Source organism: Neodiprion lecontei, chromosome 1 (genome assembly GCF_021901455.1).
Source record: "Neodiprion lecontei isolate iyNeoLeco1 chromosome 1, iyNeoLeco1.1, whole genome shotgun sequence".
In the NCBI taxonomy this organism is placed as follows: Eukaryota; Metazoa; Arthropoda; class Insecta; order Hymenoptera; family Diprionidae; genus Neodiprion; species Neodiprion lecontei.
Window position 1 is genome coordinate 21,779,994 of NC_060260.1, and position 13,944 is coordinate 21,793,937.

The window sequence follows — 13,944 nt, forward strand, 5'->3', positions numbered from 1 at the left end:
TTCTTAAACATCCTGACGACATCTGGTCACTCGATGTTCGACTTATGACCCTCCATAAACGTCATAAAAAGGTCGAGTGCGTCGTCCGGACTTCGTCCTCGACTGCGATGCGACATATATAGTGACGTGGATTTTTCTGCACCTCGGTCACTCGGAGAAAATGACCGAGAACTTACCGCGTGCACAATAATTTGGCGTCCACGACGTACCCTGGACCTGAAACAATATCGCGAAATATGTTGGGCGCCTGGCGTGATCAACACGCCTCGAAATCGGTGATACGATATACCGCGACCATATGCTCGGTAGCTCAGTACCGCGGAGAGGGGAGGGGTAATTTTTGGGTAGAGAGAATTGCAACACAAGTAAGTCAACGCGTGATGTGGCCAAATTACTATAAAATTACAATGGTATATTTCTCGTCAGCGATATTACAAAAACAAAAATATATAAAAAATAGAAATAAAAATAATAATAATACGACTACGCAAGTCGTCCTTCGCGATTCCAGATACAACTTTAAATTTAATCTAAAAGAAATTAAAAAAAAAGGAGAAACAATCCAAATAAAAAAATAAAAAAATAAAAAAAAAGGTGAATAAATCTAGGAGACCTCTATGGCCTACGTGCGCTAATCGCCGTCTCAATAATACCCTAATTCGTAAGAACCAAAAACAAAATCGGACTCGATGCGCGGTTCGCGAACGGCCTTTACAAAATGGCGCTGATCGCCAACTTAATATTAACTGATAATGCAAAAAAAAAACTAAACTGAGGCGAGGCTCGTCGCGACACCCGCAATCCTCCTCTAAGAGCGCATATTTTTATCAGCGCGCACCCGAACTTCACTTTCTCTGCGACGGCGGGACGCAGTCGCGAATTCGAATGCTCCCCGTGAGACGGTCGCGACCTACACGAGAATGGAGGGTGTACCGGACGAAGTAAAATGACCCCGTGTAACGGACTTCGGTTACACTCAAACTCGAGGCAGTGATGTCTCGGCTCAACCCGTGACTCGACTCGATTTCCTGGATTCCCCGAAATTAACGCTACTGCCTTGCGCGCAACTCAGGCTACGGTCACCAAGCAAAAGAATCGGCAAACGAATTTCGAGTATTTTTCGACACGCAAATTCCAAAACGGCTACCCTTTTTCTGATAAGCCTTTACTCAATTACTCTCGAAACTCGATCGCAAGAATATCAGCAGCGCTTACCGCTCCACATCCAATGGACGAACGGGCCCACTCCCTCGTGATTCCGGGCTGTCATCCCTCGCAAATCCGACGCAATGAACAAACAAAAAAAAAGGCACTGAGGCGCACTCTACTGTCTCGCCCACTCGCTATGAACGCCAAAACTCGAGTGATCTCGGATGGTCGCAACGCCGATCTCGTCGCGCTAATTTTTCGTGACGTCATCACCCTAAGAATGCGCAACAATCGATATGTCATCGATTTAGGGGATTGCGCAACTTGCCGCGCACCTGTCGTCTCTACGCGGCGCAGAACTTAAGGCTAGATCGCGATGTCGTCTCCCGCGCAGCTCTACGTAGTCCTGGGGTTGGGCGGGGTGGTGCTCCCTCGTCGCTAGCTGGTACCTCGCGGTTGCCTTGGTTGAGCGTAAGCGGGGCGAGCGGGGAGGCTGCGGCGCGCCGGCCGCCAGCGCTGCATCCCGCGAGCCGAACTTCGCGAGGTGACCGCAAGCTCGAGGTACCCATACGCCACTGCGCGGTACTCACCGGGAATCCCCTCCCAAGAGGACGACAAACAAAAAAAAACAACAAAAAAAAAATTTTCTCCCGTGTGGCCAGATGCCCACCCCCGTGTCCTCTGGGATTCTTCGCGAGCTCAACTGATCCCCTTCCTCACGCCATGGTTGTCTAGGGGAGCTCTCTACTTCGCCACTGGACCTGAAATTTTTCTCAAAACCCACCACCTAGGGTCTAAGAAAGAAAGCGGACGCCATTTATAGTCGATGACTAAGAGTTTAATTTTTTATTTGACGACAAGAAAGAGAGAAAAAAAAAGAAGAGAGAAGAAAAAAAGAAAATCTTTGTTATAAAAATATATGTAAGCCAATAATTATATTGTTGGGAAGGAATGAAGATTAGGGTGATAATCCACACATGCAAGATGCAGTTAACAACTGTAATATTAAAAATATGTACAAATTAGTGAAATACAGAGATATTACCATTTACTAATAATCTTATAGCTAACCTGAATCTATACAATTGCCGATAGCAAACCCTTGTGTACATCAATATAATAACCTTGATGCTAACAGCTCGGAGTCTTGTTACATACTGACTCTCACACGCGTGTCAATAAGCGACGCAGCCAAGCTTGATTACGCACAAGCTTACATCCCCCCTTTTTAAGACCGAGGGTATGTTCCGTCGGTGTAAGGAACCAACTTACTAGCATGAAAAATATTTGATTCCCTTTTTCTCAATCCACTGTCTAACAAGAACATTACATCAGAAATTTTCCCTTTAATTTTAAACGGACCTACTCTAATTGGATCTATTTTATTTTTATTTAATTTATTTACATTTTGTACATAGGCTAAGTCTCCTACATTGTTATTTATTTTCTTTACATTCTTATCATAGTATTCTTTATTTTTGTTGTGAATTTCTTTTGATTTCATAAAAGCTATTTCTCTATTGTTGACTAAGTTTGTTAAATTATTGTCGTTCACTTCTTTGGGTAAAAATGAATCGTTTAATCCTGTCAGCAAATAATTAGGAGTGAATCCGGTCGAACTGTGAATTGTGTTGTTGTAATCCTTTACACATTCTTCCGCCACCTGAGGCCATGATTTATTTTTATCATCATAAATTTTACACCTTATTCTGTTTACCAAAGTCTGATTTGTCCTTTCGTTTAATCCATTAGAGAATGCGCAATCCACTGCTGTAAAAACTAATGTTATTTTCTGTTTTTTTAAATACTGCTTAAACTGTGCTGAATTTATACCAGGATACTGATCTGATAAAACTAATTTAATGCTTCCATTTTTTTCTACTTTCTTGATTAGATTTATAAAATCTTTTGCAACTTGAGTCTTTGAGGTTATTATGTATGCAAATCTTGTGAAATGGTCCACCGCCAAATGTAAATATTTTTTTTTTTTTTTTATTGCCTTTGAAACCTCCTACTGTGTCTATAGACACTATTTCGAAAGGTTCTTTTGCTGGTCCAAGTTGAGATAAAGGGGCTTTAAAGATGCCTATTCTCGATTTGTTTTTAATACATGTTTCACAGGCTCTACAAGTTAATTTTATGTGTTTATACATATTTTTGAAATAAAACTTTTGGCCAAAAGTTAAAATTAACTGTTTTGTGCCTATATGACCTTGATCAACATGTACCTTGATGATAAGAGACTTTCCAAATTCTTCAGTGATCCATATTTTTTCTCTATTATTTAGAATTTTATAAATTATTCCCCTTTTAATAACACATTTATCATCAGTTTTTAACTTTTTTTGATTTTCTTTGATATCCTCCAATTTTAGTAAGTTTGTAGTTTTTATCACAGAATCACTTATTGTATCCTCGTGTGATTCCAAAACCGGATTTCTAGACAAGCAATCGGCTTCAATGTTTTCTTTACCTGGATTATACACAATTTCAAAATCAAAATGTGAAATGTAATTCAAAATCTGAACTAGTTCCATATCATTACTTTTTTTTATGTTGAATTTTTCCAGTGGTCTATGATCAGTGAATACAACGAACTTCTTGCCTATCAAATGAAATTGCCAGTATAAAATGGCTTCTTTAATAGCTAAACATTCTATAAAGATAGCTTTCTTCTTTTTCTGAGCTTCTGTCAACTTTCTAGAAAAGAAAAACACCGACTTTAACGAGTTATCTTCCTGAGGCTGCTTCAATATTGCCCCAACTCCTTCGATACTTGCATCAGTGAAAATAAAAATTGGAGCCTCTGGATCAAAAATTGCCAAAGCGGGAACTGTGCACAAATATTCTTTTGTTGAATTAAAACTGTTCCTACACTCTTCAGACCATTCTAAGGATACATTTTTCCTTAACAAGTTTCTTAAAGGATCTAGTAAGCCAACATGATTTGGTATAAACTCCAGATAAAAATTTATCTTGCGTAGAAACTGTCTAATTTGTTTTTTTGTCGTAGGAATTGGAAACTTCTTAATAGCCACTAAATTATCGTTTATTGGTTTAATCATATTCTTTCCAATTTCGTGTCCCAAATAAGTTATTTTTTCTTGGGCGAACTGACATTTATTTTTATTCAATTTGAAACCTTGTTCATACAATGCTTGCAGTACTCGCTCCACATGATATAAATGTTCTTCGGAGGTTTTGGAGAACACCAATATATCATCTATGTAGTTCACTGTGAAAGCATCTAATTTATTTTTCCTTATTACGCTTGCTAAGACTCTTTGAAATATAGCAGGAGCCGATTTCAGACCAAAAGGTAAACATCTCCATTGCCAGTGTCCATGATGGGTTACAAAAGCCAATTTATATCTATCTTTTGCACGCACCGGAATCGACCAAAACGCCGAGTTTACATCAAATTTTGAGAAAAATTTACAATTTCTGGCTCGTATTGTGAGATCATCTATCCTTGGAAAAGGTTGTCTTTCTGGCACTACAATTTTGTTTAGCTCTTTAAAATCGATACACAAGCGTGATCTTTTTCCTTCTTCTCTCTTAAAAACCATGGTTACAGGAGCTGCATAAGGACTGCTTGACTCCTCTATTAAACCTGCATTCAACAAATCCTCTATTTGTCTCTCAATCTCTAATTTATCTTGGAAAGAGCATCTGTAAGGTTTCTTTGAAATATATCTATTTTCTGTCAATTTCACTGTGGCTTCATAATCTTTTACTATTCCTACATCAAACTTTGATTTGGCAAATATTATTTCATGTTTCTTTATCATATCCTCTATTTTATTAGTACTTATTTCATTATTGTTACTTTTCTTATCTAAGTTTTTATTTTTCTGTTGTTTCTGTGATATACACAAATTTTCGCTCTGACAGAGTTTGAATTTTTTTATTGAATCCAATCCCAGTAGAAAATCACAATCAATACCTTCCTTAACTATGAAAAACGGAAAATCTTCTTCTAAGTTACCAATTTTAGTACGTATTATTGCAATCCCTTCTGTTTTCGCCGTTCCAGCTACACCTTTAATAGTATCTCTCCCACCTATTATTTGTTTAAAATTTCTTTTATCATTCAAAAAAGAACCGTTAACCATAGAAATGTTGGATCCAGAATCATATAAACCGATTGCTGGGCAACCATTTGCAAAAAGCTTAATTTTAATAAGTGGGAGAACTATTCGTTTTTTGCTTCCTCATAACTTGCTACTACTTCCTGTAATTCATTATTATTTGTAACTTTTATATTTTCATTTTTAAAATTTTTAATTTGCCTATCTTTATTACGGCATATATTTTCTGGATGTAATCTATTTTTGAAACCTAACTTCTCACAAATAGTGCATGGTTTTTTTTCACTTTGCATTCTCTTGTTTATGTTATCATTTTTCGGATCGTTGATTTTACCTAGTTGTTTTAATTTTGACATTAAGTTTTCTATATTTGCGATAGATTTCCTATCTAACTTATTTTGAATGAATTTTGGTAAACTGATTACAATCATATTAATTTGTGTGTTTGTAGATAAGCTATCATCCGCTTCCAACAACAATCTCCTTTTTTTTAACGCATATTCTAATAACGAGCCGTTATAGAATTTAAAATTATAGGCATACGCTATATCCGTCCAGGATTGTACAGAGAAGGTATCAATGAAGGCGTTATTCCATGCCTCCCAATTTAACAAAGAGTTCTGCCTAAGAAATACATTATACCAATCTAAAGCGGATTTCTCTAAAAACAATCGTAATACTTCAGCGTATTTATTTTTTACAATCCCTACTCTGTCACATTCCTGCACAAATAAATTAATCCACACACTAGCATTTATATTTTCCGTGTCGAACTTTTCAATCACTATATCTTTTATCAAATCGCTAGTTTTTTTTTCAAATGTGACCGTTGACCGTTCGTTTACCTCTGACTCTTGCTCTGTTGTGATTTCTTCTAAGTATTCATCAAACAACACGACGTTTCCTTCTGTATCCAAGTAAATATTCTCAAGGTCTTCAGATAAGGTCAATACCACATTGCGAAATTTATTGCGGATCTTCAAACTTTTAACGACATTCTTCACTATTGGGTTTTCAAAAAGCTCTTTATGTTGAGCACTAGTCTGCTTATCTGCCGGAAACGAAAAAATTTCCTCTTGGCCGAGCAGCTGTATTCTTTTCACTTTAACTACGGTGCTTTTTGAATCCACACCGGGCTCCGAGACAAAATAAAACTTTGCTTTACTCTCCATTGTATAGATTTGTAAGCCAATAATTATATTGTTGGGAAGGAATGAAGATTAGGGTGATAATCCACACATGCAAGATGCAGTTAACAACTGTAATATTAAAAATATGTACAAATTAGTGAAATACAGAGATATTACCATTTACTAATAATCTTATAGCTAACCTGAATCTATACAATTGCCGATAGCAAACCCTTGTGTACATCAATATAATAACCTTGATGCTAACAGCTCGGAGTCTTGTTACATACTGACTCTCACACGCGTGTCAATAAGCGACGCAGCCAAGCTTGATTACGCACAAGCTTACATATATATATCAAAAAAAAATAAAAAAAAATCCGGTCTAGCCGCGTCGCCCCGGCCGGCCTCGGTCTCGGCCCCGGCCGGTTGCGGACGCGAGGATCCGCTGACGGAGCATTTCCACCTCGCTACTCGCGATCGGGGGGGGGTAGTGCTGGGGCTTCCATCTTCACGCTCCTCGCAATCGGGGGTGGCGGCGTCGCTGTTTCCCTCGCAAAAGGGGGGTTCGGGGGGGCTTCCCTCGCAATCGGGGACCTCGGCAGTGGCATCTCCCTTGCAATGGGGAACATTGGGACCCTCAATGCCATTAAGGGGGGAATTGTCTGGACGGCTGGCGGCGGGGGAAGGGCGCACCTGCCCGGTCGGCTGGGCAGGTTGTGGCAGCGCGGGCAGGAGGGCTTTGCGCAGCCCGGCCATCCACACCGGCGGCAAAATAGCCCCAACTTCTTCCCGCAATCCCGGTAGTCATGCCGCCGCCACCAGCAATTCCAGCACCCCGCTGGTGGCATCCACTGCCGCCAGTCGGGGGGCGCGAGGCGGTTCCCCGTATATTCTCCGCTGGCTGGTGGGCGCGGGATCCTGGCCCATTGGAGGAGGTCCCGGATCGCGCGGACGTCATCCTCCTCCCTTACGATCTCTCCGCCAACTAAGGGGAAGAGTCAGTCAGGATCGTAGCTATCGCCGGTCACTCCTTTCCTCTCCCCGAGAAGCCTATTTCCCCCTCACGGTTCCTCCCCGATTCTATGCGCACTTGCCTCAGACTCCACGTACCGCTTCAAATCCTTTATGTGGTGTCTACCGCGACCCCCTCCTTCGCTATCCTCTAATTCGTAGACGACGGGCGAGATTACCTGCGCAACGCGAAATGGACCGGCAAACTTGGGGGCTAGCTTCGCAGCGGCCTGTTGGGTGGCCGAGGACAGAACTCGGTTTCGCTTCCATACCCACTCCCCTACTTCGAAACGGATATCCCGGTGCCCTTGGTTATAATAGCGTGCCTGTCGCTCGTGGGCTTCCTCGAGATGTTTCGTCACTAAGTCACGAAGCTCACCTAATTTCGCCTTCGGTCCCCCCATACTTCGGGACGGGGAACGGGGATTTCCGCGGGACCTTCCACGAGTCGTCGCAACTGCATCCATGGTTTGGGATCGCGACCCAAGTTTAAAAACGCGGGACTGACTCTTAGTGAGCTATGCACAGCGGTATTATACGCAAATCGAAATTCGTGAAGGTGCACATCCCAATCCCGGTGATCTGCCTCGATGTAGGCCACGATCATGGTTTTTAATACGCGATTCACCCTTTCCACGGGGTTAGCTTGCGCGTGGTACGGCGGTACTTTTGCGTGGGTAATATGGTACGCAGCGCACAGTTCGTCGACGGCCTTATTCGCGAATTCCGTGCCGTTATCCGTCAGGAGCACCTCCGGGGTACCCCATGGGGACAGCACGAGATCTTCCAGCGCGGCAAGAATGTTTTTCGCGTTTGATTTCCGCAACGGCGCTAACTCCACCCACCGGGTAAATAGATCTTCAAAAACCAACAAGTACTCGAACCCGGCGCGACTTCGGGGAAATGGACCCATGACGTCCGCCGCAACCACAGTCCAGGGCGTATCGACGACCCATCGACCCATAAGGCCCGCTGGTGGCACCTGCTGTACCTTGCACTCCTGGAAAGCTCGCACGCTCGGACCATCAAAACTATATCGCGATACATCCCGGGCCAGTAGTAGTCGGCCCTCGCTCGCGCGTAGGTCTTTTCGACGCCAAGATGCCCTGCCTGGGGGTCCTCGTGGACTTCCGCAAAAATCAGCGATCGCTGCTCCCTCGGGAGCACCAATTTCCACGGCGCCAAGTCCGCTAGTATTGGCTCGACTAAGGGGTCCGCCCGGAGATGGTATAGACGCCCCTCGACCACCGACCAAGTTCGGAACTTGTGTGGGTAGTCCAGGACGTCCTTGACGCGATGTTGGTACCAGGGATCGACTACGACTTCCCAGACGGCCTTACGCTTCGTCCCTGGTCTGCCGTCCCCAGCCACGTCGAGGGCGGCTAGCTGCTCCGTCCCCTCGTTTTCGCCCTCGTACATCCGCGATAGTGCATCGGGCACATGGTGCATCGCCCCCTTTCGATGTTTAATCTCGCAATCATACTCGAGTAAGTCGAGCGCCCACCTAGCTAACCGACCCGTCGGATTCCGCAATTCCCGCAACCACTTTAAACTCGCGTGGTCGGTTATCACCGTGAAGTAATATCCTTCTAGGTATGCTCTAAACTTTTTAACGGCCCAAATCACCGCGAGACATTCCTGTTCGGTTGTGGAATACTTCCGTTCCGCGTCCGACATTGTCCGACTCGCGTACGCGATCACACGCTCAATTCCGCCAATAGTCTGTGTCAAGACGGCGCCAATGCCAAAGCTGCTCGCATCGGTCTGCACTACGAACTCGTGCTCAAAATCGGGGCACGTTAGAACCGGAGCCGACGTTAACGCGGCTTTTATGCGTTTGAACGCCGCTTCCTGTTCGCTACCCCAGTCCCATCTCTTATCCTTCCGCAATAGCCGGGTAAGGGGTTCCGCCACACTCGCGAACTCGGGGATGAATTTTCGATACCACGACGCCATACCCAAAAATCGCCTCAATTGCCGTAGGTTTTTCGGTGCGGGATACGCTAGGATAGGTTCCACCTTGTCGGCATCGACTTGTAGGCCGTCCTGGTTCACCTTGAACCCGAGATACCGGACTTCGCTACGACAAAACTCACACTTTTCCGGGTTGATGGTAAGCCCGGCCAACACTATCCGCTCGATAACGCGAGATAGCCATTTTAAGTGTGAACGAAAATCGGTGGTCACTACAATAATGTCGTCGAGATACGCGAAGGCATGCGGCTCCATCTCGGGAGTAATTAATTTGTCTATTAACCGCTGAAAGGTGGCCGGGGCTCCGGTAAGCCCGTATGGCATCCGCACAAACTGGAATAATCCGCGACCTGGGACCGTAAACGCCGTTATTTCGCGACTCTCGCGTGTCAAGGGAATCTGGTGGTAAGCTTGACTCAAGTCTATAGTCGAGATGTACTTGGCCGACCGCAATTTATCCAATATACCGTTCATAAACGGGATCGGGTACGCATCCTTTTTCGAAACGCTATTTACTTTTCTAAAATCCAAACAGAACCGATATTTCCCGTTTGGCTTCTTGACCATCACGATTGGCGTCGACCACGAACTTTGGGAGGGTTCGATCACTCCATCCGCGAGCATACGGTCTACCTCCTCGTTAATAGCCTCCTGTACTTTCGGGGATACGAGATAGTACCGCTGCTTGATCGGGGCGCTTCCCTGCACGTCTATTTCGTGCTCCGCGAGATGAGTGAGACCCAAGTCTCCCGAAACTTTCGGTAATTCCTTCGCTAAGAATTCTTGTAATTCGCGATTCTCGGTATCCCCTAGCTCTACGATACCGCTACAACTTGACACCTCGGTAACGGGGATCGGGCGACCCTCCTCAAATTTTCCCTCGTATTCCTGAATATTCGCGATTCTCCATGATTCGCGCGCGCCGTCAATCGAAAGGCCAAATTTTCGCACGAAATCCATGCCCAGAACGCAATCTCCAACTAAGGTGGGGATAATCCGCAACGAAAACTTATGCGCGACACCCAGCAACGTTATCGGCAGCTCTACTTCTCCGGTTATTGACTCTACCGATCCATTCGCCAATACGACACTCGAACAGCTGGGTGATTTTACCGGTCGCCCGTACTCTAACGCAATTTGGTGTCCGATCGTACCGAGAAATGTTCGCGATGAGCCGGTGTCTAACAACGCACTGACCCATGTGCCCCCGATACACACCCGCAAAAACCAGCGTTGACCGAACTCCATGGTCTGCATCGGAAAGCACGTCGCGATTTCCCCCTCGACGCCGCGCGATGCCGTGGTGTCTTCCACTCGGGGCGCCGCGTCGACACTTAGCGAGGCTGCCCTCCCTGGTTTCCCGAACACCGCGGACAATCCGTCGAATAGACGTCGTCGTACCCGCAATGGTAGCAAAAGATTCGCAAGGGGTCCGGACAGCGGCTGAATCGGTGACCGGGACGATGACAATTCATACATAACTTCTCGTCCCACATCTTGTCGCCACGAAATTGGGCAGCCCGGGACACGCGCGTGGCCGGCTGGTTAACCGAGGGAGCCGCTCCCCTCCTTGGTCCTCGCGCGGGTAGCTTCGGCGAGGTCGGCCTCGTTGGAGCCGGTCTTCCGCCCCCTGGCTGTGCGCCGCTCGATTTACCCCTCTGGGTCGCCACCGCCATCGCCTTCAACAATTTCTCCTCGAGCCCTTTCACCTGGGCCGCGAGCAGCTTCTCTATCGTCTGCGCTACTGTTGGCTCGATCCCTGCTTCGGTAATTGCGGCTAATCCAGGTTCGCCTCGAGCCGCCGCGGTTTTGGTCCGGCACGCTAACTCACTGATAATGGACTGTTTCGGCGTGGGCGAGGGGCGGTATTCGCGAGATAATGCGAGGTTTCGTTCCCGCTCCGTGGCGAGATAGATCAATTCGCTCCACGTACGAATTTCCCTTCGACGGAGGACTTCGCGAATTTCGGGACGCAGGTTCTTAAAGGCCAGGTCTAGTTGCTGTTCCATAGTGTACGGACGCGGCATCCGTCTCAACAACCCTCGAACGCAGGAAAGATATTCCGTCACTGACTCTACTGATCCCTGAGTTCGCGACCTAGCCTGGTCCTCCACGCGACTTCCGACTGTCCCGTCCCCGAACCACAAACGTAATGCCGCGCGAAACTCGTCGTACGTGACCCAGCTATCTCGTTCGCAACGCAACCATTCCAAGGCCACGTCCGAGAAGATCATCGTGAGCGAACTCAACACCTCGTTCTCGCTCAATTCCGACAAACTGCGCCACTCCTCCAATCGCGTCAAGAAATCCTCGACACTCGGCTCGCCAATCCCAGAGAACTTGAGGTTCCACCCTCGCAGGGCCCTCGGGATGTCACGAACTGTTTCCCGGGTACGCGATTCGATATTTGAATCCCGGGCCCAAGTCGGCCGGGCAGCGGTCGCCATATCGCGAGGAAGTGTGGCGGGATCGACCGGTAGCGACCGGAACTCGACCCGCGAAGCTGGTGCCCCCGCCACTAGCCGGGTAGAATCCACGATGGGTTCCTCGAGCCCGTGTCGGTGCCCCTGGATTGGGGAGGCCTCTCCCCAGTGCCCCTGGGCTCCGCTCGCCATTGAAAACGGAATCGCGTGGAAGGGTATTTGCGTCGGAACCTGATACGCGGTCGGTCGCGAGGCGCTACCATACACCGCCGAGGTGGTGATAGCCGCCGAGGCGACGGCTACGCTCACCACCGTACTCGTCGTCGCTAGCGTGGTTAGCCGGGTCGCGATGGTAATATTCACGAGTTTTAACAGCCGCGAATCGCTAGCCCTTCGGGGCTGTTCCCGCACCGGTTCCGTAATGGTCGCTAATTCGGCCAACCCCGCGAAGACATCCTCGTCCTCTGGTTCCCAGGTGACCGTCAAATCCCCGCGCTCACGCAAGAGGTGTCGTACGTACCGATCACGACGCACCAGTAGGTTACCGGTGGAATTTACCCTCGTGGTCGCTAATGCCAACTCGAGCTCATCGCTCGTCATGTCGTACAACCACGCGCCCACGGTTACCTCCGCCATGTTGATTTCACCAGCGAAACGAAGAGCAGTGACGAAAGTAAAAGCACGTAAAAGCAAACTATTCGGAACGAAAGACAAAAGCCGTAGGTAGAGTCTGAGCGCAAGCAGGGTATCCAATATGGATACTTCCGCGAAACTTGTTAAATTAATTCGCTATTTTTCACCAGCACCAGCAGAACGTGAGAGAGATGTTTCCTCGTATTGGTGTAATCACCTCTATTACCTTAGCGACATTAAAATTGCGAATAAAAGTGCCAACAAAAGAAATACCGTAAACAGAATAAAACAGAACAAAAAAAACAAAAGACGGGCTGAAAAGAAAAAAAAGTGTTGTCGCACCAGGCAACAAAACAAAAAAAAAATTCAACCGCGATGCTGAAATCCGTCTTTGAAACACACAAAAAAAAAACAAAAAGAAAAAAAAATATTTCGAAATTGCAGAAAACAAAAGAAAAACAAAAGGGAAGCAGAAATCCAAAAGCAATAACAAAAGAAAATAAAATGACACAAGCAAGAGATTGGCGATAAAAGCAGGCGATCTTATCCCTAGTATTAGAAATGTAAGGTGTGAATATACACGGGGTACTTTTTCGTCACCCGGTATATTCGTCAAATCGTAGCCTGAGTCGTAAATCGCAAATTTTCGATGTTATTCGCCATCCTTTGTATACAATTTTATTTCCTCGCTACGTATGCACACCTGTCCCGCTGTGCTCCAAACGTCAACACGCTTGACCGAAGTGTCTCGCGACCTCTCTCCCCCGAATTCTCCGAGCGCTGTTGTTTGGTTCTGCGAACGCTAGCCGTTGCTAAGTCAAAATTTCCGAAACGCGCAATGCTACTATCTTTCTCGGAAATTTACCGCGGAAATTTCGCGAAGGCCCCACGTTGGGCGCCAATTTGTGACGTGGATTTTTCTGCACCTCGGTCACTCGGAGAAAATGACCGAGAACTTACCGCGTGCACAATAATTTGGCGTCCACGACGTACCCTGGACCTGAAACAATATCGCGAAATATGTTGGGCGCCTGGCGTGATCAACACGCCTCGAAATCGGTGATACGATATACCGCGACCATATGCTCGGTAGCTCAGTACCGCGGAGAGGGGAGGGGTAATTTTTGGGTAGAGAGAATTGCAACACAAGTAAGTCAACGCGTGATGTGGCCAAATTACTATAAAATTACAATGGTATATTTCTCGTCAGCGATATTACAAAAACAAAAATATATAAAAAATAGAAATAAAAATAATAATAATACGACTACGCAAGTCGTCCTTCGCGATTCCAGATACAACTTGAAATTTAATCTAAAAGAAATTAAAAAAAAAGGAGAAACAATCCAAATAAAAAAATAAAAAAATAAAAAAAAAGGTGAATAAATCTAGGAGACCTCTATGGCCTACGTGCGCTAATCGCCGTCTCAATAATACCCTAATTCGTAAGAACCAAAAACAAAATCGGACTCGATGCGCGGTTCGCGAACGGCCTTTACAAAATGGCGCTGATCGCCAACTTAATATTAA